General features: G+C 40.4%; 10 non-coding genes across 10 annotated transcripts; all 10 read right to left on the bottom strand.

The window, feature by feature from the left end:
- Positions 1 to 1,200: 1,200 nt before the first annotated feature.
- TRNAS-CGA (transfer RNA serine (anticodon CGA)) lies at positions 1,201 to 1,282 on the bottom strand. Its single transcript has one exon. It is a non-coding gene; the product is annotated as a tRNA-Ser (tRNA).
- A 3,933-nt stretch (positions 1,283 to 5,215) lies between these two features.
- TRNAS-CGA (transfer RNA serine (anticodon CGA)) lies at positions 5,216 to 5,297 on the bottom strand. The gene has a single exon. It is a non-coding gene; the product is annotated as a tRNA-Ser (tRNA).
- A 2,580-nt stretch (positions 5,298 to 7,877) lies between these two features.
- On the bottom strand, positions 7,878 to 7,949 carry TRNAH-GUG (transfer RNA histidin (anticodon GUG)). Its single transcript has one exon. It is a non-coding gene; the product is annotated as a tRNA-His (tRNA).
- Positions 7,950 to 9,230: 1,281 nt separating this feature from the next.
- Positions 9,231 to 9,312, bottom strand: TRNAS-AGA (transfer RNA serine (anticodon AGA)). Its single transcript has one exon. It is a non-coding gene; the product is annotated as a tRNA-Ser (tRNA).
- Positions 9,313 to 13,246: 3,934 nt separating this feature from the next.
- TRNAS-CGA (transfer RNA serine (anticodon CGA)) lies at positions 13,247 to 13,328 on the bottom strand. Its single transcript has one exon. It is a non-coding gene; the product is annotated as a tRNA-Ser (tRNA).
- Positions 13,329 to 15,908: 2,580 nt separating this feature from the next.
- Positions 15,909 to 15,980, bottom strand: TRNAH-GUG (transfer RNA histidin (anticodon GUG)). The gene has a single exon. It is a non-coding gene; the product is annotated as a tRNA-His (tRNA).
- Positions 15,981 to 17,261: 1,281 nt separating this feature from the next.
- TRNAS-AGA (transfer RNA serine (anticodon AGA)) lies at positions 17,262 to 17,343 on the bottom strand. The gene has a single exon. It is a non-coding gene; the product is annotated as a tRNA-Ser (tRNA).
- A 2,588-nt stretch (positions 17,344 to 19,931) lies between these two features.
- TRNAH-GUG (transfer RNA histidin (anticodon GUG)) lies at positions 19,932 to 20,003 on the bottom strand. Its single transcript has one exon. It is a non-coding gene; the product is annotated as a tRNA-His (tRNA).
- A 1,281-nt stretch (positions 20,004 to 21,284) lies between these two features.
- On the bottom strand, positions 21,285 to 21,366 carry TRNAS-AGA (transfer RNA serine (anticodon AGA)). Its single transcript has one exon. It is a non-coding gene; the product is annotated as a tRNA-Ser (tRNA).
- Positions 21,367 to 25,307: 3,941 nt separating this feature from the next.
- On the bottom strand, positions 25,308 to 25,389 carry TRNAS-CGA (transfer RNA serine (anticodon CGA)). Its single transcript has one exon. It is a non-coding gene; the product is annotated as a tRNA-Ser (tRNA).
- Between the last annotated feature and the right edge of the window lie 1,976 nt (positions 25,390 to 27,365).

Here is a 27,365-nt window from a genome sequence, read left to right as displayed (position 1 = left end):
GATGTATTCATTGCTTCCTCATTCCTCATTCAAAGGCTGCGTCTCCTCAGTGGTTGATAGGCTGAAACCGTTTCCTGGCCGCCTGCTTGTGAAATGCCAGGAGTCAAAGATCACACATTACACTTGCGGACCTGTGATGGGACACCAATGCAGAGAAACCCACCTGGCACAGACCTTCTATTCTGTCTATTAGACCTGCATCTTCCCTGCACCTTTCAAGCCATTTGTATGTGAAGCAAGAAAGAGTTAGAGAGTGATCCATCTACACTTTTATAGGGAGGATGTCGCTGTGAGCTCCTCCCAGCTAATCACACGAACAGCAGAAAAGCAAGATAAATACACAGTTGAGGGGTGGGCTGCATGGTTATGTTTTTGAGTAAATATTGAAACTGACCTCAGTGGCTCATTAGCAGAGCTGCGGCTAATGACTGGTGCCAAATCATGATGAAGCAAGCACCATGGCTCGTAGGGGACCCACAACACGCTTTTCTTAGCTCACTGAATTAAAGTATAAACTTCCGCCGTGTGTGAGTGGTAAAGGCTTGTTAATATAGTTCCTTTTCCAATTCAAGTCTGACAACAAGAGGCAGGAACCACGTGGCTTCGGAAGCTCAGGAAAGTAGCCACCAACCACAGAGAAAGAGAGAACTGGCAGTATGAGAGGTGGAGAAAACAGAAGCGGGAGCAAGGAGCTCAAATGAGATTGATGGCGTTTAAATAGAGCGCGTAAAGGAACAGTTACACAGCTAAGAAATGGGAAAGACAGACTAGGGAAAAAAACACAGAAAGAGCCTGTAGATGAAATTCTCTTCCTGGGACAGCAGGTTAAGAGAAATTACACATGGGGAGGTTAAGCATGTAACACGGGGGAGAATAAAAAAGAAAATGCAGTTTTATGAAGTGTGTTTGCCAATCCAGCCAGCACTTTTGTTCTATTTCTCTCTTTGCGTCTTTTATTGGTAAAGTAACTTTCAAGTGCATGCGCAGGTATGAATGAGAGAGCAACGGTATAATAATTTGAAGCGTTTACACCAGTGCTAAAGTAGGAATGAGGTGTAGCAAAGACATGAAAGAGGTAGCGATAACAAATATGTGGAGAGGCAATAGTGACACAAAAATAAGCCACCTATTTATAAAACTGAAATGGAAGAAATACTAAAGGTTAACTTCTGAAATTGTAGCCGATAATAAAAAGATTCTCGTTGTTGGCAGGATTCGAACCTGCGCGGGGATACCCCAATGGATTTCGAGTCCATCGTCTTAACCACTCGGCCACAACAACTTGCTGTAAGCTGCTTACAAATATTTTGTTTGAAAGTTTTTCCACATCAAAGTACTGATATTCTGCAATGCGCTTTTTAAAAACAATGTTTTTTTCATCATGCACGTTCTGTCCTAAAAACAAAAATTGCATGAGTATATCTCTGGATCTGTAAAAGGATACGCTTGCATTCAAACTCCCTTGTGGCACTCAAGTTTTTTGGACCCTGTTGCACTCTGTTTTTGCGCTGCTTTTAGTCTACGACCCATATTACAGAAGTCAACCATCTCTGAGTATTTGGGACTCCTTTGTAAGTGCCTTATCTTTAATCCTTGAAAAGCTCTATAATAAAGGGGTCTGTCAAAGATTGCTTGAATGGAAGATAAAAGAAGGCCCACTTGTCTCACCAAATGCAGTAGAGAAACCTGATGTTTTACTCATGTTATCCTTAGTTCAGTTTTTGTTAGACCTGGCATCCTTAAGGTGGCCTACCAGCAACCTTTTTGCTTTTCACCTCACGTTTTGCTGTATCTTTATGTTGGCCTTAGGACTCTAATCACTTTATCACTACTGTGAGAAAGTGGCTCTGTATATACTGTTCCCAAATAGGTACAGTGTGCACAGAGTCCCCAGTCCCCAGAGGTTTGGCAGAGGCTAAAGTTAGATATAACCTTACTCTCTAAAGTGGTAGCTTGCCGAGCAGTAAGGCAATATGAGAGTACAGTGTAAAACATTTGTTGTACACACTCAGTCAGCAAATGGTCTCACACACTCAAGAACTGAACTCTAGGCCATTGGTTTGCATACAAAAGATATTGTTGTTTTATTTTAGAACCAACAATAGGTATCAAAATATACTTTCTCAGAATGAGATGCTTTAGTTAAATACTTTGCAATAGGCAATTGACTTTTGCAGGTCATAGTTACAGTTTATTGCAATAGGCAACACAATTTGAATCACAATAATACATTGAGCTCAATGGGAATTTTAAGTTATATGCAATTAATTACTTTCAGGATTACTTTTCTAAATCCAGGACTGGATCCTAGATTCAGTCCTGGGACAGTTCTTGGAAACAAGTGAGTAAATTCGTTTTAGTTACTGTTGTGATTTTTAAGCAATATTTTGCTATTTTAAAAGTTGACACTTAGAAACTTTTGCTGATCAAAATACCAACGTTATCCTATGGAAGGAAATTCACTTAGCAGGTAAGTGGGATTATGGTTACTTTTTCTAGGTCAGTGTTGGATCCTAGATCCAGCACTACTGTACCACCTGTAAGCAGTTGAGAAACTGCGTTTAAGTTATACAGGCGATTTTTAAGGAATATTTACATGTTTGCAAAATCGACACTTAGAAGAAATTTCACAGAAAAACAGTCAATGGTTTCCTATGGAAGAAAATTCAAGTTACGGGTAAAGTACGTTCTCGTTACTTTTGTAATCCAGTGCTGGGCTCCTAGGCTCAGTACTGGGACATCTATCTAAAACAGGTAAACAATTACGTTTTCACAGTTGGTACGATTTTTAAAGAATATTTGTAAGTTTCAAAACTCGACACTTAGAAAATTTTCAACAAAAAGCAGGCAATGATATCCCATGGAAGGAAATTCGAGTTACTGGTAAGTACGGTTAAAATTACTTTTCAGGGTCAGTACCGAGCTCCAAGATGCAGCACTGAGGTCTCTCCTGATAACAGGTGAGTAAATCAGAATTCGTTGTTCGGCTGATTTTAGATGAATATTTTAAAGTTCCAAAACTCCACACCACTTAGAAGAATTTCCAAGTGAAACCACTCAATGTTAGCCTATGGAAGAAAAGTGAGTTATCGGCTTTTAGGTAAGTACTCGACTGGCAGAGTTATGGTTCTGGGCATAGACTCAGGGGTCTCCCAGGGGAGTCCCAGCCTACTTGCCAAGCCTTAAACTCCCCTTTTATTACATATTATTTACACCTAAGGTAGGCCCTAGGTAGTCCTAGGTGCATGATGCTATGTAAGTAAAAAATAAGCTATGTACTTTGGTGGTTCGCGTGTCCTGTAAGTACCAAACAGTCTATTTCATTTTTCACTACTGTGAGGTCTACCCCTCTCATAGGTTAGCTCTGTGTATTCCCCTATACTTTTAATTTGGTAATTCCATATCGGAGAGGAGTAGCTTTATTTATTTATTGAAAATCCTACTTACTGGTGAGGTTGGATTTAACTTTACTATTTTAGAAATGCCACTTTTAGAGAGTGAACATTTCTCTGCACTTACTGCTCTATTTGCCTGAAACCTGGCCCCAATACACGTCTGGATTGGGCTGGGTGACAGCAAAATGTGTGCCTTCCCTCTAGAGAGCCACAACACAGGTCACTCAACTGCACCTGGGGGGTGATCTCCGCTCCCCCTCCACCCCCAATAGGTTCAAGAACGATAATTTATGTAAGTAAATACATTATAGCTACAGCTTATAATCATGCGAGTTTAAATCATTTGTTGTTAGATGGTTTAAATATTTGAAAGGATCTGTTTTTAATAGACATTTTACAAAAACCACTGGTACATTTGCTAATTCTGTAAAATTAACACCCAACTGCCGTGACATTGCCAACCACAATGCCGTGACTCGGATTCGAACTGAGGTTGCTGCGGCCACAACGCAGAGTACTAACCACTAAACGATCACGGCGAGCTACTTGGGCTCAACGACATACAGTGACATGGAGAATTTATAATTCGGAACACTCAGGGCTGTTCCTGTGATAGGCTGGATGTATTCATTGCTTCCTCATTCCTCATTCAGAGGCTGCGTCTCCTCAGTGGTTGATAGGCTGAAACCGTTTCCTGGCCGCCTGCTTGTGAAATGCCAGGAGTCAAAGATCACACATTACACTTGCGGACCTGTGATGGGACACCAATGCAGAGAAACCCACCTGGCACAGACCTTCTATTCTGTCTATTAGACCTGCATCTTCCCTGCACCTTTCAAGCCATTTGTATGTGAAGCAAGAAAGAGTTAGAGAGTGATCCATCTACACTTTTATAGGGAGGATGTCGCCGTGAGCTCCTCCCAGCTAATCACACGAACAGCAGAAAAGCAAGATAAATACACAGTTGAGGGGTGGGCTGCATGGTTATGTTTTTGAGTAAATATTGAAACTGACCTCAGTGGCTCATTAGCAGAGCTGCGGCTAATGACTGGTGCCAAATCATGATGAAGCAAGCACCATGGCTCGTAGGGGACCCACAACACGCTTTTCTTAGCTCACTGAATTAAAGTATAAACTTCCGCCGTGTGTGAGTGGTAAAGGCTTGTTAATATGGTTCCTTTTCCAATTCAAGTCTGACAACAAGAGGCAGGAACCACGTGGCTTCGGAAGCTCAGGAAAGTAGCCACCAACGACAGAGAAAGAGAGAACTGGCAGTATGAGAGGTGGAGAAAACAGAAGCGGGAGCAAGGAGCTCAAATGAGATTGATGGCGTTTAAATAGAGCGCGTAAAGGAACAGTTACACAGCTAAGAAATGGGAAAGACAGACTAGGGAAAAAAACACAGAAAGAGCCTGTAGATGAAATTCTCTTCCTGGGACAGCAGGTTAAGAGAAATTACACATGGGGAGGTTAAGCATGTAACACGGGGGAGAATAAAAAAGAAAATGCAGTTTTATGAAGTGTGTTTGCCAATCCAGCCAGCACTTTTGTTCTATTTCTCTCTTTGCGTCTTTTATTGGTAAAGTAACTTTCAAGTGCATGCGCAGGTATGAATGAGAGAGCAACGGTATAATAATTTGAAGCGTTTACACCAGTGCTAAAGTAGGAATGAGGTGTAGCAAAGACATGAAAGAGGTAGCGATAACAAATATGTGGAGAGGCAATAGTGACACAAAAATAAGCCACCTATTTATAAAACTGAAATGGAAGAAATACTAAAGGTTAACTTCTGAAATTGTAGCCGATAATAAAAAGATTCTCGTTGTTGGCAGGATTCGAACCTGCGCGGGGATACCCCAATGGATTTCGAGTCCATCGCCTTAACCACTCGGCCACAACAACTTGCTGCAAGCTGCTTACAAATATTTTGTTTGAAAGTTTTTCCACATCAAAGTACTGATATTCTGCAATGCGCTTTTTAAAAACAATGTTTTTTTCATCATGCACGTTCTGTCCTAAAAACAAAAATTGCATGAGTATATCTCTGGATCTGTAAAAGGATACGCTTGCATTCAAACTCTCTTGTGGCACTCAAGTTTTTTGGACCCTGTTGCACTCTGTTTTTGCGCTGCTTTTAGTCTACGACCCATATTACAGAAGTCAACCATCTCTGAGTATTTGGGACTCCTTTGTAAGTGCCTTATCTTTAATCCTTGAAAAGCTCTACAATAAAGGGGCCTGTCAAAGATTGCTTGAATGGAAGATAAAAGAAGGCCCACTTGTCTCACCAAATGCAGTAGAGAAACCTGATGTTTTACTCATGTTATCCTTAGTTCAGTTTTTGTTAGACCTGGCATCCTTAAGGTGGCCTACCAGCAACCTTTTTGCTTTTCACCTCACGTTTTGCTGTATCTTTATGTTGGCCTTAGGACTCTAATCACTTTATCACTACTGTGAGAAAGTGGCTCTGTATATACTGTTCCCAAATAGGTACAGTGTGCACAGAGTCCCCAGTCCCCAGAGGTTTGGCAGAGGCTAAAGTTAGATATAACCTTACTCTCTAAAGTGGTAGCTTGCCGAGCAGTAAGGCAGTATGAGAGTACAGTGTAAAACATTTGTTGTACACACTCAGTCAGCAAATGGTCTCACACACTCAAGAACTGAACTCTAGGCCATTGGTTTGCATACAAAAGATATTGTTGTTTTATTTTAGAACCAACAATAGGTATCAAAATATACTTTCTCAGAATGAGATGCTTTAGTTAAATACTTTGCAATAGGCAATTGACTTTTGCAGGTCATAGTTACAGTTTATTGCAATAGGCAACACAATTTGAATCACAATAATACATTGAGCTCAATGGGAATTTTAAGTTATATGCAATTAATTACTTTCAGGATTACTTTTCTAAATCCAGGACTGGATCCTAGATTCAGTCCTGGGACAGTTCTTGGAAACAAGTGAGTAAATTCGTTTTAGTTACTGTTGTGATTTTTAAGCAATATTTTGCTATTTTAAAAGTTGAAACTTAGAAACTTTTGCTGATCAAAATACCAACGTTATCCTATGGAAGGAAATTCACTTAGCAGGTAAGTGGGATTATGGTTACTTTTTCTAGGTCAGTGTTGGATCCTAGATCCAGCACTACTGTACCACCTGTAAGCAGTTGAGAAACTGCGTTTAAGTTATACAGGCGATTTTTAAGGAATATTTACATGTTTGCAAAATCGACACTTAGAAGAAATTTCACAGAAAAACAGTCAATGGTTTCCTATGGAAGAAAATTCAAGTTACGGGTAAAGTACGTTCTCGTTACTTTTGTAATCCAGTGCTGGGCTCCTAGGCTCAGTACTGGGACATCTATCTAAAACAGGTAAACAATTACGTTTTCACAGTTGGTACGATTTTTAAAGAATATTTGTAAGTTTCAAAAATCGACACTTAGAAAATTTTCAACAAAAATCAGGCAATGATATCCCATGGAAGGAAATTCGAGTTACTGGTAAATACGGTTAAAATTACTTTTCAGGGTCAGTACCGAGCTCCAAGATGCAGCACTGAGGTCTCTCCTGATAACAGGTGAGTAAATCAGAATTCGTTGTTCGGCTGATTTTAGATGAATATTTTAAAGTTCCAAAACTCCACACCACTTAGAAGAATTTCCAAGTGAAACCACTCAATGTTAGCCTATGGAAGAAAAGTGAGTTATCGGCTTTTAGGTAAGTACTCGACTGGCAGAGTTATGGTTCTGGGCATAGACTCAGGGGTCTCCCAGGGGAGTCCCAGCCTACTTGCCAAGCCTTAAACTCCCCTTTTATTACATATAATTTACACCTAAGGTAGGCCCTAGGTAGTCCTAGGTGCATGATGCTATGTAAGTAAAAAATAAGATATGTACTTTGGTGGTTCGCGTGTCCTGTAAGTACCAAACAGTCTATTTCATTTTTCACTACTGTGAGGTCTACCCCTCTCATAGGTTAGCTCTGTGTATTCCCCTATACTTTTAATTTGGTAATTCCATATCGGAGAGTATTAGCTTTATTTATTTATTGAAAATCCTACTTACTGGTGAGGTTGGATTTAACTTTACTATTTTAGAAATGCCACTTTTAGAGAGTGAACATTTCTCTGCACTTACTGCTCTATTTGCCTGAAACCTGGCCCCAATACACGTCTGGATTGGGCTGGGTGACAGCAAAATGTGTGCCTTCCCTCTAGAGAGCCACAACACAGGTCACTCAACTGCACCTGGGGGGTGATCTCCGCTCCCCCTCCACCCCCAATAGGTTCAAGAACGATAATTTATGTAAGTAAATACATTATAGCTACAGCTTATAATCATGCGAGTTTAAATCATTTGTTGTTAGATAGTTTAAATATTTGAAAGGATCTGTTTTTAATAGACATTTTACAAAAACCACTGGTACATTTGCTAATTCTGTAAAATTAACACCCAACTGCCGTGACATTGCCAACCACAATGCCGTGACTCGGATTCGAACCGAGGTTGCTGCGGCCACAACGCAGAGTACTAACCACTATACGATCACGGCGAGCTACTTGGGCTCAGCGACATTCAGTGACATGGAGAATTTATAATTCGGAACACTCAGGGCTGTTCCTGTGATAGGCTGGATGTATTCATTGCTTCCTCATTCCTCATTCAGAGGCTGCGTCTCCTCAGTGGTTGATAGGCTGAAACCGTTTCCTGGCCGCCTGCTTGTGAAATGCCAGGAGTCAAAGATCACACATTACACTTGCGGACCTGTGATGGGACACCAATACAGAGAAACCCACCTGGCACAGACCTTCTATTCTGTCTATTAGACCTGCATCTTCCCTGCACCTTTCAAGCCATTTGTATGTGAAGCAAGAAAGAGTTAGAGAGTGATCCATCTACACTTTTATAGGGAGGATGTCGCCGTGAGCTCCTCCCAGCTAATCACACGAACAGCAGAAAAGCAAGATAAATACACAGTTGAGGGGTGGGCTGCATGGTTATGTTTTTGAGTAAATATTGAAACTGACCTCAGTGGCTCATTAGCAGAGCTGCGGCTAATGACTGGTGCCAAATCATGATGAAGCAAGCACCATGGCTCGTAGGGGACCCACAACACGCTTTTCTTAGCTCACTGAATTAAAGTATAAACTTCCGCCGTGTGTGAGTGGTAAAGGCTTGTTAATATGGTTCCTTTTCCAATTCAAGTCTGACAACAAGAGGCAGGAACCACGTGGCTTCGGAAGCTCAGGAAAGTAGCCACCAACGACAGAGAAAGAGAGAACTGGCAGTATGAGAGGTGGAGAAAACAGAAGCGGGAGCAAGGAGCTCAAATGAGATTGATGGCGTTTAAATAGAGCGCGTAAAGGAACAGTTACACAGCTAAGAAATGGGAAAGACAGACTAGGGAAAAAAACACAGAAAGAGCCTGTAGATGAAATTCTCTTCCTGGGACAGCAGGTTAAGAGAAATTACACATGGGGAGGTTAAGCATGTAACACGGGGGAGAATAAAAAAGAAAATGCAGTTTTATGAAGTGTGTTTGCCAATCCAGCCAGCACTTTTGTTCTATTTCTCTCTTTGCGTCTTTTATCGGTAAAGTAACTTTCAAGTGCATGCGCAGGTATGAATGAGAGAGCAACGGTATAATAATTTGAAGCGTTTACACCAGTGCTAAAGTAGGAATGAGGTGTAGCAAAGACATGAAAGAGGTAGCGATAACAAATATGTGGAGAGGCAATAGTGACACAAAAATAAGCCACCTATTTATAAAACTGAAATGGAAGAAATACTAAAGGTTAACTTCTGAAATTGTAGCCGATAATAAAAAGATTCTCGTTGTTGGCAGGATTCGAACCTGCGCGGGGATACCCCAATGGATTTCTAGTCCATCGCCTTAACCACTCGGCCACAACAACTTGCTGTAAGCTGCTTACAAATATTTTGTTTGAAAGTTTTTCCACATCAAAGTACTGATATTCTGCAATGCGCTTTTTAAAAACAATGTTTTTTTCATCATGCACGTTCTGTCCTAAAAACAAAAATTGCATGAGTATATCTCTGGATCTGTAAAAGGATACGCTTGCATTCAAACTCTCTTGTGGCACTCAAGTTTTTTGGACCCTGTTGCACTCTGTTTTTGCGCTGCTTTTAGTCTACGACCCATATTACAGAAGTCAACCATCTCTGAGTATTTGGGACTCCTTTGTAAGTGCCTTATCTTTAATCCTTGAAAAGCTCTATAATAAAGGGGTCTGTCAAAGATTGCTTGAATGGAAGATAAAAGAAGGCCCACTTGTCTCACCAAATGCAGTAGAGAAACCTGATGTTTTACTCATGTTATCCTTAGTTCAGTTTTTGTTAGACCTGGCATCCTTAAGGTGGCCTACCAGCAACCTTTTTGCTTTTCACCTCACGTTTTGCTGTATCTTTATGTTGGCCTTAGGACTCTAATCACTTTATCACTACTGTGAGAAAGTGGCTCTGTATATACTGTTCCCAAATAGGTACAGTGTGCACAGAGTCCCCAGTCCCCAGAGGTTTGGCAGAGGCTAAAGTTAGATATAACCTTACTCTCTAAAGTGGTAGCTTGCCGAGCAGTAAGGCAGTATCAGAGTACAGTGTAAAACATTTGTTGTACACACTCAGTCAGCAAATGGTCTCACACACTCAAGAACTGAACTCTAGGCCATTGGTTTGCATACAAAAGATATTGTTGTTTTATTTTAGAACCAACAATAGGTATCAAAATATACTTTCTCAGAATGAGATGCTTTAGTTAAATACTTTGCAATAGGCAATTGACTTTTGCAGGTCATAGTTACAGTTTATTGCAATAGGCAACACAATTTGAATCACAATAATACATTGAGCTCAATGGGAATTTTAAGTTATATGCAATTAATTACTTTCAGGATTACTTTTCTAAATCCAGGACTGGATCCTAGATTCAGTCCTGGGACAGTTCTTGGAAACAAGTGAGTAAATTCGTTTTAGTTACTGTTGTGATTTTTAAGCAATATTTTGCTATTTTAAAAGTTGACACTTAGAAACTTTTGCTGATCAAAATACCAACGTTATCCTATGGAAGGAAATTCACTTAGCAGGTAAGTGGGATTATGGTTACTTTTTCTAGGTCAGTGTTGGATCCTAGATCCAGCACTACTGTACCACCTGTAAGCAGTTGAGAAACTGCGTTTAAGTTATACAGGCGATTTTTAAGGAATATTTACATGTTTGCAAAATCGACACTTAGAAGAAATTTCACAGAAAAACAGTCAATGGTTTCCTATGGAAGAAAATTCAAGTTACGGGTAAAGTACGTTCTCGTTACTTTTGTAATCCAGTGCTGGGCTCCAAGGCTCAGTACTGGGACATCTATCTAAAACAGGTAAACAATTACGTTTTCACAGTTGGTACGATTTTTAAAGAATATTTGTAAGTTTCAAAAAATCGACACTTAGAAAATTTTCAACAAAAAGCAGGCAATGATATCCCATGGAAGGAAATTCGAGTTACTGGTAAGTACGGTTAAAATTACTTTTCAGGGTCAGTACCGAGCTCCAAGATGCAGCACTGAGGTCTCTCCTGATAACAGGTGAGTAAATCAGAATTCGTTGTTCGGCTGATTTTAGATGAATATTTTAAAGTTCCAAAACTCCACACCACTTAGAAGAATTTCCAAGTGAAACCACTCAATGTTAGCCTATGGAAGAAAAGTGAGTTATCGGCTTTTAGGTAAGTACTCGACTGGCAGAGTTATGGTTCTGGGCATAGACTCAGGGGTCTCCCAGGGGAGTCCCAGCCTACTTGCCAAGCCTTAAACTCCCCTTTTATTACATATAATTTACACCTAAGGTAGGCCCTAGCTAGTCCTAGGTGCATGATGCTATGTAAGTAAAAAATAAGCTATGTACTTTGGTGGTTCGCGTGTCCTGTAAGTACCAAACAGTCTATTTCATTTTTCACTACTGTGAGGTCTACATCTCTCATAGGTTAGCTCTGTGTATTCCCCTATACTTTTAATTTGGTAATTCCATATCGGAGAGGAGTAGCTTTATTTATTTATTGAAAATCCTACTTACTGGTGAGGTTGGATTTAACTTTACTATTTTAGAAATGCCACTTTTAGAGAGTGAACATTTCTCTGCACTTACTGCTCTATTTGCCTGAAACCTGGCCCCAATACACGTCTGGATTGGGCTGGGTGACAGCAAAATGTGTGCCTTCCCTCTAGAGAGCCACAACACAGGTCACTCAACTGCACCTGGGGGGTGATCTCCGCTCCCCCTCCACCCCCAATAGGTTCAAGAACGATAATTTATGTAAGTAAATACATTATAGCTACAGCTTATAATCATGCGAGTTTAAATCATTTGTTGTTAGATGGTTTAAATATTTGAAAGGATCTGTTTTTAATAGACATTTTACAAAAACCACTGGTACATTTGCTAATTCTGTAAAATTAACACCCAACTGCCGTGACATTGCCAACCACAATGCTGTGACTCGGATTCGAACCGAGGTTGCTGCGGCCACAACGCAGAGTACTAACCACTATACGATCACGGCGAGCTACTTGGGCTCAACGACATACAGTGACATGGAGAATTTATAATTCGGAACACTCAGGGCTGTTCCTGTGATAGGCTGGATGTATTCATTGCTTCCTCATTCCTCATTCAGAGGCTGCGTCTCCTCAGTGGTTGATAGGCTGAAACCGTTTCCTGGCCGCCTGCTTGTGAAATGCCAGGAGTCAAAGATCACACATTACACTTGCGGACCTGTGATGGGACACCAATGCAGAGAAACCCACCTGGCACAGACCTTCTATTCTGTCTATTAGACTTGCATCTTCCCTGCACCTTTCAAGCCATTTGTATGTGAAGCAAGAAAGAGTTAGAGAGTGATCCATCAACACTTTTATAGGGAGGATGTCGCCGTGAGCTCCTCCCAGCTAATCACACGAACAGCAGAAAAGCAAGATAAATACACAGTTGAGGGGTGGGCTGCATGGTTATGTTTTTGAGTAAATATTGAAACTGACCTCAGTGGCTCATTAGCAGAGCTGCGGCTAATGACTGGTGCCAAATCATGATAAAGCAAGCACCATGGCTCGTAGGGGACCCACAACACGCTTTTCTTAGCTCACTGAATTAAAGTATAAACTTCCGCCGTGTGTGAGTGGTAAAGGCTTGTTAATATGGTTCCTTTTCCAATTCAAGTCTGACAACAAGAGGCAGGAACCACGTGGCTTCGGAAGCTCAGGAAAGTAGCCATCAACCACAGAGAAAGAGAGAACTGGCAGTATGAGAGGTGGAGAAAACAGAAGCGGGAGCAAGGAGCTCAAATGAGATTGATGGCGTTTAAATAGAGCGCGTAAAGGAACAGTTACACAGCTAAGAAATGGGAAAGACAGACTAGGGAAAAAAACACAGAAAGAGCCTGTAGATGAAATTCTCTTCCTGGGACAGCAGGTTAAGAGAAATTACACATGGGGAGGTTAAGCATGTAACACGGGGGAGAATAAAAAAGAAAATGCAGTTTTATGAAGTGTGTTTGCCAATCCAGCCAGCACTTTTGTTCTATTTCTCTCTTTGCGTCTTTTATTGGTAAAGTAACTTTCAAGTGCATGCGCAGGTATGAATGAGAGAGCAACGGTATAATAATTTGAAGCGTTTACACCAGTGCTAAAGTAGGAATGAGGTGTAGCAAAGACATGAAAGAGGTAGCGATAACAAATATGTGGAGAGGCAATAGTGACACAAAAATAAGCCACCTATTTATAAAACTGAAATGGAAGAAATACTAAAGGTTAACTTCTGAAATTGTAGCCGATAATAAAAAGATTCTCGTTGTTGGCAGGATTCGAACCAGCGCAGGGATACCCCAATGGATTTCGAGTCCATCGCCTTAACCACTCGGCCACAACAACTTGCTGTAAGCTGCTTACAAATATTTTGTTTGAAAGTTTTTCCACATCAAAGTACTGATATTCTGCAATGCGCTTTTTAAAAACAATGTTTTTTTCATCATGCACGTTCTGTCCTAAAAACAAAAATTGCATGAGTATATCTCTGGATCTGTAAAAGGATACGCTTGCATTCAAACTCTCTTGTGGCACTCAAGTTTTTTGGACCCTGTTGCACTCTGTTTTTGCGCTGCTTTTAGTCTACGACCCATATTACAGAAGTCAACCATCTCTGAGTATTTGGGACTCCTTTGTAAGTGCCTTATCTTTAATCCTTGAAAAGCTCTATAATAAAGGGGTCTGTCAAAGATTGCTTGAATGGAAGATAAAAGAAGGCCCACTTGTCTCACCAAATGCAGTAGAGAAACCTGATGTTTTACTCATGTTATCCTTAGTTCAGTTTTTGTTAGACCTGGCATCCTTAAGGTGGCCTACCAGCAACCTTTTTGCTTTTCACCTCACGTTTTGCTGTATCTTTATGTTGGCCTTAGGACTCTAATCACTTTATCACTACTGTGAGAAAGTGGCTCTGTATATACTGTTCCCAAATAGGTACAGTGTGCACAGAGTCCCCAGTCCCCAGAGGTTTGGCAGAGGCTAAAGTTAGATATAACCTTACTCTCTAAAGTGGTAGCTTGCCGAGCAGTAAGGCAGTATGAGAGTACAGTGTAAAACATTTGTTGTACACACTCAGTCAGCAAATGGTCTCACACACTCAAGAACTGAACTCTAGGCCATTGGTTTGCATACAAAAGATATTGTTGTTTTATTTTAGAACCAACAATAGGTATCAAAATATACTTTCTCAGAATGAGATGCTTTAGTTAAATACTTTGCAATAGGCAATTGACTTTTGCAGGTCATAGTTACAGTTTATTGCAATAGGCAACACAATTTGAATCACAATAATACATTGAGCTCAATGGGAATTTTAAGTTATATGCAATTAATTACTTTCAGGATTACTTTTCTAAATCCAGGACTGGATCCTAGATTCAGTCCTGGGACAGTTCTTGGAAACAAGTGAGTAAATTCGTTTTAGTTACTGTTGTGATTTTTAAGCAATATTTTGCTATTTTAAAAGTTGAAACTTAGAAACTTTTGCTGATCAAAATACCAACGTTATCCTATGGAAGGAAATTCACTTAGCAGGTAAGTGGGATTATGGTTACTTTTTCTAGGTCAGTGTTGGATCCTAGATCCAGCACTACTGTACCACCTGTAAGCAGTTGAGAAACTGCGTTTAAGTTATACAGGCGATTTTTAAGGAATATTTACATGTTTGCAAAATCGACACTTAGAAGAAATTTCACAGAAAAACAGTCAATGGTTTCCTATGGAAGAAAATTCAAGTTACGGGTAAAGTACGTTCTCGTTACTTTTGTAATCCAGTGCTGGGCTCCTAGGCTCAGTACTGGGCCATCTATCTAAAACAGGTAAACAATTACGTTTTCACAGTTGGTACGATTTTTAAAGAATATTTGTAAGTTTCAAAAATCGACACTTAGAAAATTTTCAACAAAAAGCAGGCAATGATATCCCATGGAAGGAAATTCGAGTTACTGGTAAGTACGGTTAAAATTACTTTTCAGGGTCAGTACTGAGCTCCAAGATGCAGCACTGAGGTCTCTCCTGATAACAGGTGAGTAAATCAGAATTCGTTGTTCGGCTGATTTTAGATGAATATTTTAAAGTTCCAAAACTCCACACCACTTAGAAGAATTTCCAAGTGAAACCACTCAATGTTAGCCGAAGGAAGAAAAGTGAGTTATCGGCTTTTAGGTAAGTACTCGACTGGCAGAGTTATGGTTCTGGGCATAGACTCAGGGGTCTCCCAGGGGAGTCCCAGCCTACTTGCCAAGCCTTAAACTCCCCTTTTATTACATATAATTTACACCTAAGGTAGTCCCTAGGTAGTCCTAGGTGCATGATGCTATGTAAGTAAAAAATAAGATATGTACTTTGGTGATTCGCGTGTCCTGTAAGTACCAAACAGTCTATTTCATTTTTCACTACTGTGAGGTCTACCCCTCTCATAGGTTAGCTCTGTGTATTCCCCTATACTTTTAATTTGGTAATTCCATATCGGAGAGGAGTAGCTTTATTTATATATTGAAAATCCTACTTACTGGTGAGGTTGGATTTAACTTTACTATTTTAGAAATGCCACTTTTAGAGAGTGAACATTTCTCTGCACTTACTGCTCTATTTGCCTGAAACCTGGCCCCAATACACGTCTGGATTGGGCTGGGTGACAGCAAAATTTGTGCCTTCCCTCTAGAGAGCCACAACACAGGTCACTCAACTGCACCTGGGGGGTGAGCTCCGCTCCCCCTCCACCCCCAATAGGTTCAAGAACGATAATTTATGTAAGTAAATACATTATAGCTACAGCTTATAATCATGCGAGTTTAAATCATTTGTTGTTAGATGGTTTAAATATTTGAAAGGATCTGTTTTTAATAGACATTTTACAAAAACCACTGGTACATTTGCTAATTCTGTAAAATTAACACCCAACTGCCGTGACATTGCCAACCACAATGCCGTGACTCGGATTCGAACCGAGGTTGCTGCGGTCACAACGCAGAGTACTAACCACTATACGATCACAGCGAGCTACTTGGGCTCAACGACATACAGTGACATGGAGAATTTATAATTTGGAACACTCAGGGCTGTTCCTGTGATAGGCTGGATGTATTCATTGCTTCCTCATTCCTCATTCAGAGGCTGCGTCTCCTCAGTGGTTGATAGGCTGAAACCGTTTCCTGGCCGCCTGCTTGTGAAATGCCAGGAGTCAAAGATCACACATTACACTTGCGGACCTGTGATGGGACACCAATGCAGAGAAACCCACCTGGCACAGACCTTCTATTCTGTCTATTAGACCTGCATCTTCCCTGCACCTTTCAAGCCATTTGTATGTGAAGCAAGAAAGAGTTAGAGAGTGATCCATCTACACTTTTATATGGAGGATGTCGCCGTGAGCTCCTCCCAGCTAATCACACGAACAGCAGAAAAGCAAGATAAATACACAGTTGAGGGGTGGGCTGCATGGTTATGTTTTTGAGTAAATATTGAAACTGACCTCAGTGGCTCATTAGCAGAGCTGCGGCTAATGACTGGTGCCAAATCATGATGAAGCAAGCACAATGGCTCGTAGGGGACCCACAACACGCTTTTCTTAGCTCACTGAATTAAAGTATAAACTTCCGCCGTGTGTGAGTGGTAAAGGCTTGTTAATATGGTTCCTTTTCCAATTCAAGTCTGACAACAAGAGGCAGGAACCACGTGGCTTCGGAAGCTCAGGAAAGTAGCCACCAACCACAGAGAAAGAGAGAACTGGCAGTATGAGAGGTGGAGAAAACAGAAGCGGGAGCAAGGAGCTCAAATGAGATTGATGGCGTTTAAATAGAGCGCGTAAAGGAACAGTTACACAGCTAAGAAATGGGAAAGACAGACTAGGGAAAAAAACACAGAAAGAGCCTGTACATGAAATTCTCTTCCTGGGACAGCAGGTTAAGAGAAATTACACATGGGGAGGTTAAGCATGTAACACGGGGGAGAATAAAAAAGAAAATGCAGTTTTATGAAGTGTGTTTGCCAATCCAGCCAGCACTTTTGTTCTATTTCTCTCTTTGCGTCTTTTATTGGTAAAGTAACTTTCAAGTGCATGCGCAGGTATGAATGAGAGAGCAACGGTATAATAATTTGAAGCGTTTACACCAGTGCTAAAGTAGGAATGAGGTGTAGCAAAGACATGAAAGAGGTAGCGATAACAAATATGTGGAGAGGCAATAGTGACACAAAAATAAGCCACCTATTTATAAAACTGAAATGGAAGAAATACTAAAGGTTAACTTCTGAAATTGTAGCCGATAATAAAAAGATTCTCGTTGTTGGCAGGATTCGAACCTGCGCGGGGATACCCCAATGGATTTCTAGTCCATCGCCTTAACCACTCGGCCACAACAACTTGCTGTAAGCTGCCTACAAATATTTTGTTTGAAAGTTTTGAAGTTTTCCCACATCAAAGTACTGATATTCTGCAATGCGCTTTTTAAAAACAATGTTTTTTTCATCATGCACGTTCTGTCCTAAAAATAAAAATTGCATGAGTATATCTCTGGATCTGTAAAAGGATACGCTTGCATTCAAACTCTCTTGTGGCACTCAAGTTTTTTGGACCCTGTTGCACTCTGTTTTTGTGCTGCTTTTAGTCTACGACCCATATTACAGAAGTCAACCATCTCTGATTATTTGGAACTCCTTTGTAAGTGCCTTATCTTTAATCCTTGAAAAGCTCTATAATAAAGGGGTCTGTCAAAGATTGCTTGAATGGAAGATAAAAGAAGGCCCACTTGTCTCACCAAATGCAGTAGAGAAACCTGATGTTTTACTCATGTTATCCTTAGTTCAGTTTTTGTTAGACCTGGCATCCTTAAGGTGGCCTACCAGCAACCTTTTTGCTTTTCACCTCACGTTTTGCTGTATCTTTATGTTGGCCGTAGGACTCTAATCACTTTATCACTACTGTGAGAAAGTGGCTCTGCATATACTGTTCCCAAATAGGTACAGTGTGCACAGAGTCCCCAGTCCCCAGAGGTTTGGCAGAGGCTAAAGTTAGATATAACCTTACTCTCTAAAGTGGTAGCTTGCCGAGCAGTAAGGCAGTATCAGAGTACAGTGTAAAACATTTGTTGTACACACTCAGTCAGCAAATGGTCTCACACACTCAAGAACTGAACTCTAGGCCATTGGTTTGCATACAAAAGATATTGTTGTTTTATTTTAGAACCAACAATAGGTATCAAAATATACTTTCTCAGAATGAGATGCTTTAGTTAAATACTTTGCAATAGGCAATTGACTTTTGCAGGTCATAGTTACAGTTTATTGCAATAGGCAACACAATTTGAATCACAATAATACATTGAGCTCAATGGGAATTTTAAATTATATGCAATTAATTACTTTCAGGATTACTTTTCTAAATCCAGGACTGGATCCTAGATTCAGTCCTGGGACAGTTCTTGGAAACAAGTGAGTAAATTCGTTTTAGTTACTGTTGTGATTTTTAAGCAATATTTTGCTATTTTAAAAGTTGACACTTAGAAACTTTTGCTGATCAAATTACCAATGTTATCCTATGGAAGGAAATTCACTTAGCAGGTAAGTGGGGTTATGGTTACGTTTTCTAGGTCAGTGTTGGATCCTAGATCCAGCACTACTGTACCACCTGTAAGCAGTTGAGAAACTGCGTTTAAGTTATACAGGTGATTTTTAAGGAATATTTACATGTTTGCAAAATCGACACTTAGAAGAAATTTCACAGAAAAACAGTCAATGGTTTCCTATGGAAGAAAATTCAAGTTACGGGTAAAGTACGTTCTCGTTACTTTTGTAATCCAGTGCTGGGCTCCTAGGCTCAGTACTGGGACATCTATCTAAAACAGGTAAACAATTACGTTTTCACAGTTGGTACGATTTTTAAAGAATATTTGTAAGTTTCAAAAATCGACACTTAGAAAATTTTCAGCAAAAAGCAGGCAATGAAATCCCATGGAAGGAAATTCGAGTTACTGGTAAGTACGGTTAAAATTACTTTTCAGGGTCAGTACTGAGCTCCAAGATGCAGCACTGAGGTCTCTCCTGATAACAGGTGAGTAAATCAGAATTCGTTGTTCGGCTGATTTTAGATGAATATTTTAAAGTTCCAAAACTCCACACCACTTAGAAGAATTTCCAAGTGAAACCACTCAATGTTAGCCGATGGAAGAAAAGTGAGTTATCGGCTTTTAGGTAAGTACTCGACTGGCAGAGTTATGGTTCTGGGCATAGACTCAGGGGTCTCCCAGGGGAGTCCCAGCCTACTTGCCAAGCCTTAAACTCCCCTTTTATTACATATAATTTACACCTAAGGTAGTCCCTAGGTAGTCCTAGGTGCATGATGCTATGTAAGTAAAAAATAAGATATGTACTTTGGTGGTTCGCGTGTCCTGTAAGTACCAAACAGTCTATTTCATTTTTCACTACTGTGAGGTCTACCCCTCTCATAGGTTAGCTCTGTGTATTCCCCTATACTTTTAATTTGGTAATTCCATATCGGAGAGGAGTAGCTTTATTTATATATTGAAAATCCTACTTACTGGTGAGGTTGGATTTAACTTTACTATTTTAGAAATGCCACTTTTAGAGAGTGAACATTTCTCTGCACTTACTGCTCTATTTGCCTGAAACCTGGCCCCAATACACGTCTGGATTGGGCTGGGTGACAGCAAAATTTGTGCCTTCCCTCTAGAGAGCCACAACACAGGTCACTCAACTGCACCTGGGGGGTGAGCTCCGCTCCCCCTCCACCCCCAATAGGTTCAAGAACGATAATTTATGTAAGTAAATACATTATAGCTACAGCTTATAATCATGCGAGTTTAAATCATTTGTTGTTAGATGGTTTAAATATTTGAAAGGATCTGTTTTTAATAGACATTTTACAAAAACCACTGGTACATTTGCTAATTCTGTAAAACTAACACCCAACTGCCGTGACATTGCCAACCACAATGCCGTGACTCGGATTCGAACCGAGGTTGCTGCGGTCACAACGCAGAGTACTAACCACTATACGATCACGGCGAGCTACTTGGGCTCAACGACATACAGTGACATGGAGAATTTATAATTTGGAACACTCAGGGCTGTTCCTGTGATAGGCTGGATGTATTCATTGCTTCCTCATTCCTCATTCAGAGGCTGCGTCTCCTCAGTGGTTGATAGGCTGAAACCGTTTCCTGGCCGCCTGCTTGTGAAATGCCAGGAGTCAAAGATCACACATTACACTTGCGGACCTGTGATGGGACACCAATGCAGAGAAACCCACCTGGCACAGACCTTCTATTCTGTCTATTAGACCTGCATCTTCCCTGCACCTTTCAAGCCATTTGTATGTGAAGCAAGAAAGAGTTAGAGAGTGATCCATCTACACTTTTATATGGAGGATGTCGCCGTGAGCTCCTCCCAGCTAATCACACGAACAGCAGAAAAGCAAGATAAATACACAGTTGAGGGGTGGGCTGCATGGTTATGTTTTTGAGTAAATATTGAAACTGACCTCAGTGGCTCATTAGCAGAGCTGCGGCTAATGACTGGTGCCAAATCATGATGAAGCAAGCACCATGGCTCGTAGGGGACCCACAACACGCTTTTCTTAGCTCACTGAATTAAAGTATAAACTTCCGCCGTGTGTGAGTGGTAAAGGCTTGTTAATATGGTTCCTTTTCCAATTCAAGTCTGACAACAAGAGGCAGGAACCACGTGGCTTCGGAAGCTCAGGAAAGTAGCCACCAACCACAGAGAAAGAGAGAACTGGCAGTATGAGAGGTGGAGAAAACAGAAGCGGGAGCAAGGAGCTCAAATGAGATTGATGGCGTTTAAATAGAGCGCGTAAAGGAACAGTTACACAGCTAAGAAATGGGAAAGACAGACTAGGGAAAAAAACACAGAAAGAGCCTGTACATGAAATTCTCTTCCTGGGACAGCAGGTTAAGAGAAATTACACATGGGGAGGTTAAGCATGTAACACGGGGGAGAATAAAAAAGAAAATGCAGTTTTATGAAGTGTGTTTGCCAATCCAGCCAGCACTTTTGTTCTATTTCTCTCTTTGCGTCTTTTATTGGTAAAGTAACTTTCAAGTGCATGCGCAGGTATGAATGAGAGAGCAACGGTATAATAATTTGAAGCGTTTACACCAGTGCTAAAGTAGGAATGAGGTGTAGCAAAGACATGAAAGAGGTAGCGATAACAAATATGTGGAGAGGCAATAGTGACACAAAAATAAGCCACCTATTTATAAAACTGAAATGGAAGAAATACTAAAGGTTAACTTCTGAAATTGTAGCCGATAATAAAAAGATTCTCGTTGTTGGCAGGATTCGAACCTGCGCGGGGATACCCCAATGGATTTCTAGTCCATCGCCTTAACCACACGGCCACAACAACTTGCTGTAAGCTGCCTACAAATATTTTGTTTGAAAGTTTTGAAGTTTTCCCACATCAAAGTACTGATATTCTGCAATGCGCTTTCTAAAAACAATGTTTTTTTCATCATGCACGTTCTGTCCTAAAAATAAAAATTGCATGAGTATATCTCTGGATCTGTAAAAGGATACGCTTGCATTCAAACTCTCTTGTGGCACTCAAGTTTTTTGGACCCTGTTGCACTCTGTTTTTGTGCTGCTTTTAGTCTACGACCCATATTACAGAAGTCAACCATCTCTGATTATTTGGGACTCCTTTGTAAGTGCCTTATCTTTAATCCTTGAAAAGCTCTATAATAAAGGGGTCTGTCAAAGATTGCTTGAATGGAAGATAAAAGAAGGCCCACTTGTCTCACCAAATGCAGTAGAGAAACCTGATGTTTTACTCATGTTATCCTTAGTTCAGTTTTTGTTAGACCTGGCATCCTTAAGGTGGCCTACCAGCAACCTTTTTGCTTTTCACCTCACGTTTTGCTGTATCTTTATGTTGGCCGTAGGACTCTAATCACTTTATCACTACTGTGAGAAAGTGGCTCTGTATATACTGTTCCCAAATAGGTACAGTGTGCACAGAGTCCCCAGTCCCCAGAGGTTTGGCAGAGGCTAAAGTTAGATATAACCTTACTCTCTAAAGTGGTAGCTTGCCGAGCAGTAAGGCAGTATCAGAGTACAGTGTAAAACATTTGTTGTACACACTCAGTCAGCAAATGGTCTCACACACTCAAGAACTGAACTCTAGGCCATTGGTTTGCATACAAAAGATATTGTTGTTTTATTTTAGAACCAACAATAGGTATCAAAATATACTTTCTCAGAATGAGATGCTTTAGTTAAATACTTTGCAATAGGCAATTGACTTTTGCAGGTCATAGTTACAGTTTATTGCAATAGGCAACACAATTTGAATCACAATAATACATTGAGCTCAATGGGAATTTTAAGTTATATGCAATTAATTACTTTCAGGATTACTTTTCTAAATCCAGGACTGGATCCTAGATTCAGTCCTGGGACAGTTCTTGGAAACAAGTGAGTAAATTCGTTTTAGTTACTGTTGTGATTTTTAAGCAATATTTTGCTATTTTAAAAGTTGACACTTCGAAACTTTTGCTGATCAAATTACCAATGTTATCCTATGGAAGGAAATTCACTTAGCAGGTAAGTGGGGTTATGGTTACTTTTTCTAGGTCAGTGTTGGATCCTAGATCCAGCACTACTGTACCACCTGTAAGCAGTTGAGAAACTGCGTTTAAGTTATACAGGCGATTTTTAAGGAATATTTACATGTTTGCAAAATCGACACTTAGAAGAAATTTCACAGAAAAACAGTCAATGGTTTCCTATGGAAGAAAATTCAAGTTACGGGTAAAGTACGTTCTCGTTACTTTTGTAATCCAGTGCTGGGCTCCTAGGCTCAGTACTGGGACATCTATCTAAAACAGGTAAACAATTACGTTTTCACAGTTGGTACGATTTTTAAAGAATATTTGTAAGTATCAAAAATCGACACTTAGAAAATTTTCAGCAAAAAGCAGGCAATGATATCCCATGGAAGGAAATTCGAGTTACTGGTAAGTACGGTTAAAATTACTTTTCAGGGTCAGTACTGAGCTCCAAGATGCAGCACTGAGGTCTCTCCTGATAACAGGTGAGTAAATCAGAATTCGTTGTTCGGCTGATTTTAGATGAATATTTTAAAGTTCCAAAACTCCACACCACATAGAAGAATTTCCAAGTGAAACCACTCAATGTTAGCCTATGGAAGAAAAGTGAGTTATCGGCTTTTAGGTAAGTACTCGACTGGCAGAGTTATGGTTCTGGGCATAGACTTAGGGGTCTCCCAGGGGAGTCCCAGCCTACTTGACAAGCCTTAAACTCCCCTTTTATTACATATAATTTATACCTAAGGTAGGCCCTAGGTAGTCCTAGGTGCATGATGCTATGTAAGTAAAAAATAAGATATGTACTTTGGTGGTTTGCGTGTCCTGTAAGTACACAACAGTCTATTTCATTTTTCACTACTGTGAGGTCTACCCCTCTCATAGGTTAGCTCTGTGTATTCCCCTATACTTTTTATTTGGTAATTCCATATCGGAGAGGAGTAGCTTTATTTATTTATTGAAAATCCTACTTACTGGTGAGGGTGGATTTAACTTTACTATTTTAGAAATGCCACTTTTAGAGAGTGAACATGTCTCTGCACTTACTGCTCTATTTGCCTGAAACCTGGCCCCAATACACGTCTGGATTGGGCTGGGTGACAGCAAAATTTGTGCCTTCCCTCTAGAGAGCCACAACACAGGTCACTCAACTGCACTTGGGGGGTGAGCTCCGCTCCCCCTCCACCCCCAATAGGTTCAAGAACGATAATTTATGTAAGTAAATACATTATAGCTACAGCTTATAATCATGCGAGTTTAAATCATTTGTTGTTAGATGGTTTAAATATTTGAAAGGATCTGTTTTTAATAGACATTTTACAAAAACCACTGGTACATTTGCTAATTCTGTAAAATGAACACCCAACTGCCGTGACATTGCCAACCACAATGCCGTGACTCAGATTCGAACCGAGGTTGCTGCGGCCACAACGCAGAGTACTAACCACTATACGATCACGGCGAGCTACTTGGGCTCAACGACATACAGTGACATGGAGAATTTATAATTCGGAACACTCAGGGCTGTTCCTGTGATAGGCTGGATGTATTCATTGCTTCCTCATTCCTCATTCAAAGGCTGCGTCTCCTCAGTGGTTGATAGGCTGAAACCGTTTCCTGGCCGCCTGCTTGTGAAATGCCAGGAGTCAAAGATCACACATTACACTTGCGGACCTGTGATGGGACACCAATGCAGAGAAACCCACCTGGCACAGACCTTCTATTCTGTCTATTAGACCTGCATCTTCCCTGCACCTTTCAAGCCATTTGTATGTGAAGCAAGAAAGAGTTAGAGAGTGATCCATCTACACTTTTATAGGGAGGATGTCGCTGTGAGCTCCTCCCAGCTAATCACACGAACAGCAGAAAAGCAAGATAAATACACAGTTGAGGGGTGGGCTGCATGGTTATGTTTTTGAGTAAATATTGAAACTGACCTCAGTGGCTCATTAGCAGAGCTGCGGCTAATGACTGGTGCCAAATCATGATGAAGCAAGCACCATGGCTCGTAGGGGACCCACAACACGCTTTTCTTAGCTCACTGAATTAAAGTATAAACTTCCGCCGTGTGTGAGTGGTAAAGGCTTGTTAATATAGTTCCTTTTCCAATTCAAGTCTGACAACAAGAGGCAGGAACCACGTGGCTTCGGAAGCTCAGGAAAGTAGCCACCAACCACAGAGAAAGAGAGAACTGGCAGTATGAGAGGTGGAGAAAACAGAAGCGGGAGCAAGGAGCTCAAATGAGATTGATGGCGTTTAAATAGAGCGCGTAAAGGAACAGTTACACAGCTAAGAAATGGGAAAGACAGACTAGGGAAAAAAACACAGAAAGAGCCTGTAGATGAAATTCTCTTCCTGGGACAGCAGGTTAAGAGAAATTACACATGGGGAGGTTAAGCATGTAACACGGGGGAGAATAAAAAAGAAAATGCATTTTTATGAAGTGTGTTTGCCAATCCAGCCAGCACTTTTGTTCTATTTCTCTCTTTGCGTCTTTTATTGGTAAAGTAACTTTCAAGTGCATGCGCAGGTATGAATGAGAGAGCAACGGTATAATAATTTGAAGCGTTTACACCAGTGCTAAAGTAGGAATGAGGTGTAGCAAAGACATGAAAGAGGTAGCGATAACAAATATGTGGAGAGGCAATAGTGACACAAAAATAAGCCACCTATTTATAAAACTGAAATGGAAGAAATACTAAAGGTTAACTTCTGAAATTGTAGCCGATAATAAAAAGATTCTCGTTGTTGGCAGGATTCGAACCTGCGCGGGGATACCCCAATGGATTTCGAGTCCATCGCCTTAACCACTCGGCCACAACAACTTGCTGTAAGCTGCTTACAAATATTTTGTTTGAAAGTTTTTCCACATCAAAGTACTGATATTCTGCAATGCGCTTTTTAAAAACAATGTTTTTTTCATCATGCACGTTCTGTCCTAAAAACAAAAATTGCATGAGTATATCTCTGGATCTGTAAAAGGATACGCTTGCATTCAAACTCCCTTGTGGCACTCAAGTTTTTTGGACCCTGTTGCACTCTGTTTTTGCGCTGCTTTTAGTCTACGACCCATATTACAGAAGTCAACCATCTCTGAGTATTTGGGACTCCTTTGTAAGTGCCTTATCTTTAATCCTTGAAAAGCTCTATAATAAAGGGGTCTGTCAAAGATTGCTTGAATGGAAGATAAAAGAAGGCCCACTTGTCTCACCAAATGCAGTAGAGAAACCTGATGTTTTACTCATGTTATCCTTAGTTCAGTTTTTGTTAGACCTGGCATCCTTAAGGTGGCCTACCAGCAACCTTTTTGCTTTTCACCTCACGTTTTGCTGTATCTTTATGTTGGCCTTAGGACTCTAATCACTTTATCACTACCGTGAGAAAGTGGCTCTGTATATACTGTTCCCAAATAGGTACAGTGTGCACAGAGTCCCCAGTCCCCAGAGGTTTGGCAGAGGCTAAAGTTAGATATAACCTTACTCTCTAAAGTGGTAGCTTGCCGAGCAGTAAGGCAGTATGAGAGTACAGTGTAAAACATTTGTTGTACACACTCAGTCAGCAAATGGTCTCACACACTCAAGAACTGAACTCTAGGCCATTGGTTTGCATACAAAAGATATTGTTGTTTTATTTTAGAACCAACAATAGGTATCAAAATATACTTTCTCAGAATGAGATGCTTTAGTTAAATACTTTGCAATAGGCAATTGACTTTTGCAGGTCATAGTTACAGTTTATTGCAATAGGCAACACAATTTGAATCACAATAATACATTGAGCTCAATGGGAATTTTAAGTTATATGCAATTAATTACTTTCAGGATTACTTTTCTAAATCCAGGACTGGATCCTAGATTCAGTCCTGGGACAGTTCTTGGAAACAAGTGAGTAAATTCGTTTTAGTTACTGTTGTGATTTTTAAGCAATATTTTGCTATTTTAAAAGTTGACACTTAGAAACTTTTGCTGGTCAAAATACCAACGTTATCCTATGGAAGGAAATTCACTTAGCAGGTAAGTGGGATTATGGTTACTTTTTCTAGGTCAGTGTTGGATCCTAGATCCAGCACTACTGTACCACCTGTAAGCAGTTGAGAAACTGCGTTTAAGTTATACAGGCGATTTTTAAGGAATATTTACATGTTTGCAAAATCGACACTTAGAAGAAATTTCACAGAAAAACAGTCAATGGTTTCCTATGGAAGAAAATTCAAGTTACGGGTAAAGTACGTTCTCGTTACTTTTGTACTCCAGTGCTGGGCTCCTAGGCTCAGTACTGGGACATCTATCTAAAACAGGTAAACAATTACGTTTTCACAGTTGGTACGATTTTTAAAGAATATTTGTAAGTTTCAAAACTCGACACTTAGAAAATTTTCAACAAAAAGCAGGCAATGATATCCCATGGAAGGAAATTCGAGTTACTGGTAAGTACGGTTAAAATTACTTTTCAGGGTCAGTACCGAGCTCCAAGATGCAGCACTGAGGTCTCTCCTGATAACAGGTGAGTAAATCAGAATTCGTTGTTCGGCTGATTTTAGATGAATATTTTAAAGTTCCAAAACTCCACACCACTTAGAAGAATTTCCAAGTGAAACCACTCAATGTTAGCCTATGGAAGAAAAGTGAGTTATCGGCTTTTAGGTAAGTACTCGACTGGCAGAGTTATGGTTCTGGGCATAGACTCAGGGGTCTCCCAGGGGAGTCCCAGCCTACTTGCCAAGCCTTAAACTCCCCTTTTATTACATATTATTTACACCTAAGGTAGGCCCTAGGTAGTCCTAGGTGCATGATGCTATGTA

This window comes from Triturus cristatus, chromosome 12 (genome assembly GCF_964204655.1).
Source record: "Triturus cristatus chromosome 12, aTriCri1.1, whole genome shotgun sequence".
Taxonomy (NCBI): Eukaryota; Metazoa; Chordata; class Amphibia; order Caudata; family Salamandridae; genus Triturus; species Triturus cristatus.
The sequence above is the reverse complement of the archived record's forward strand: the minus strand, read 5'-3'. Positions and strand labels throughout refer to the sequence as shown.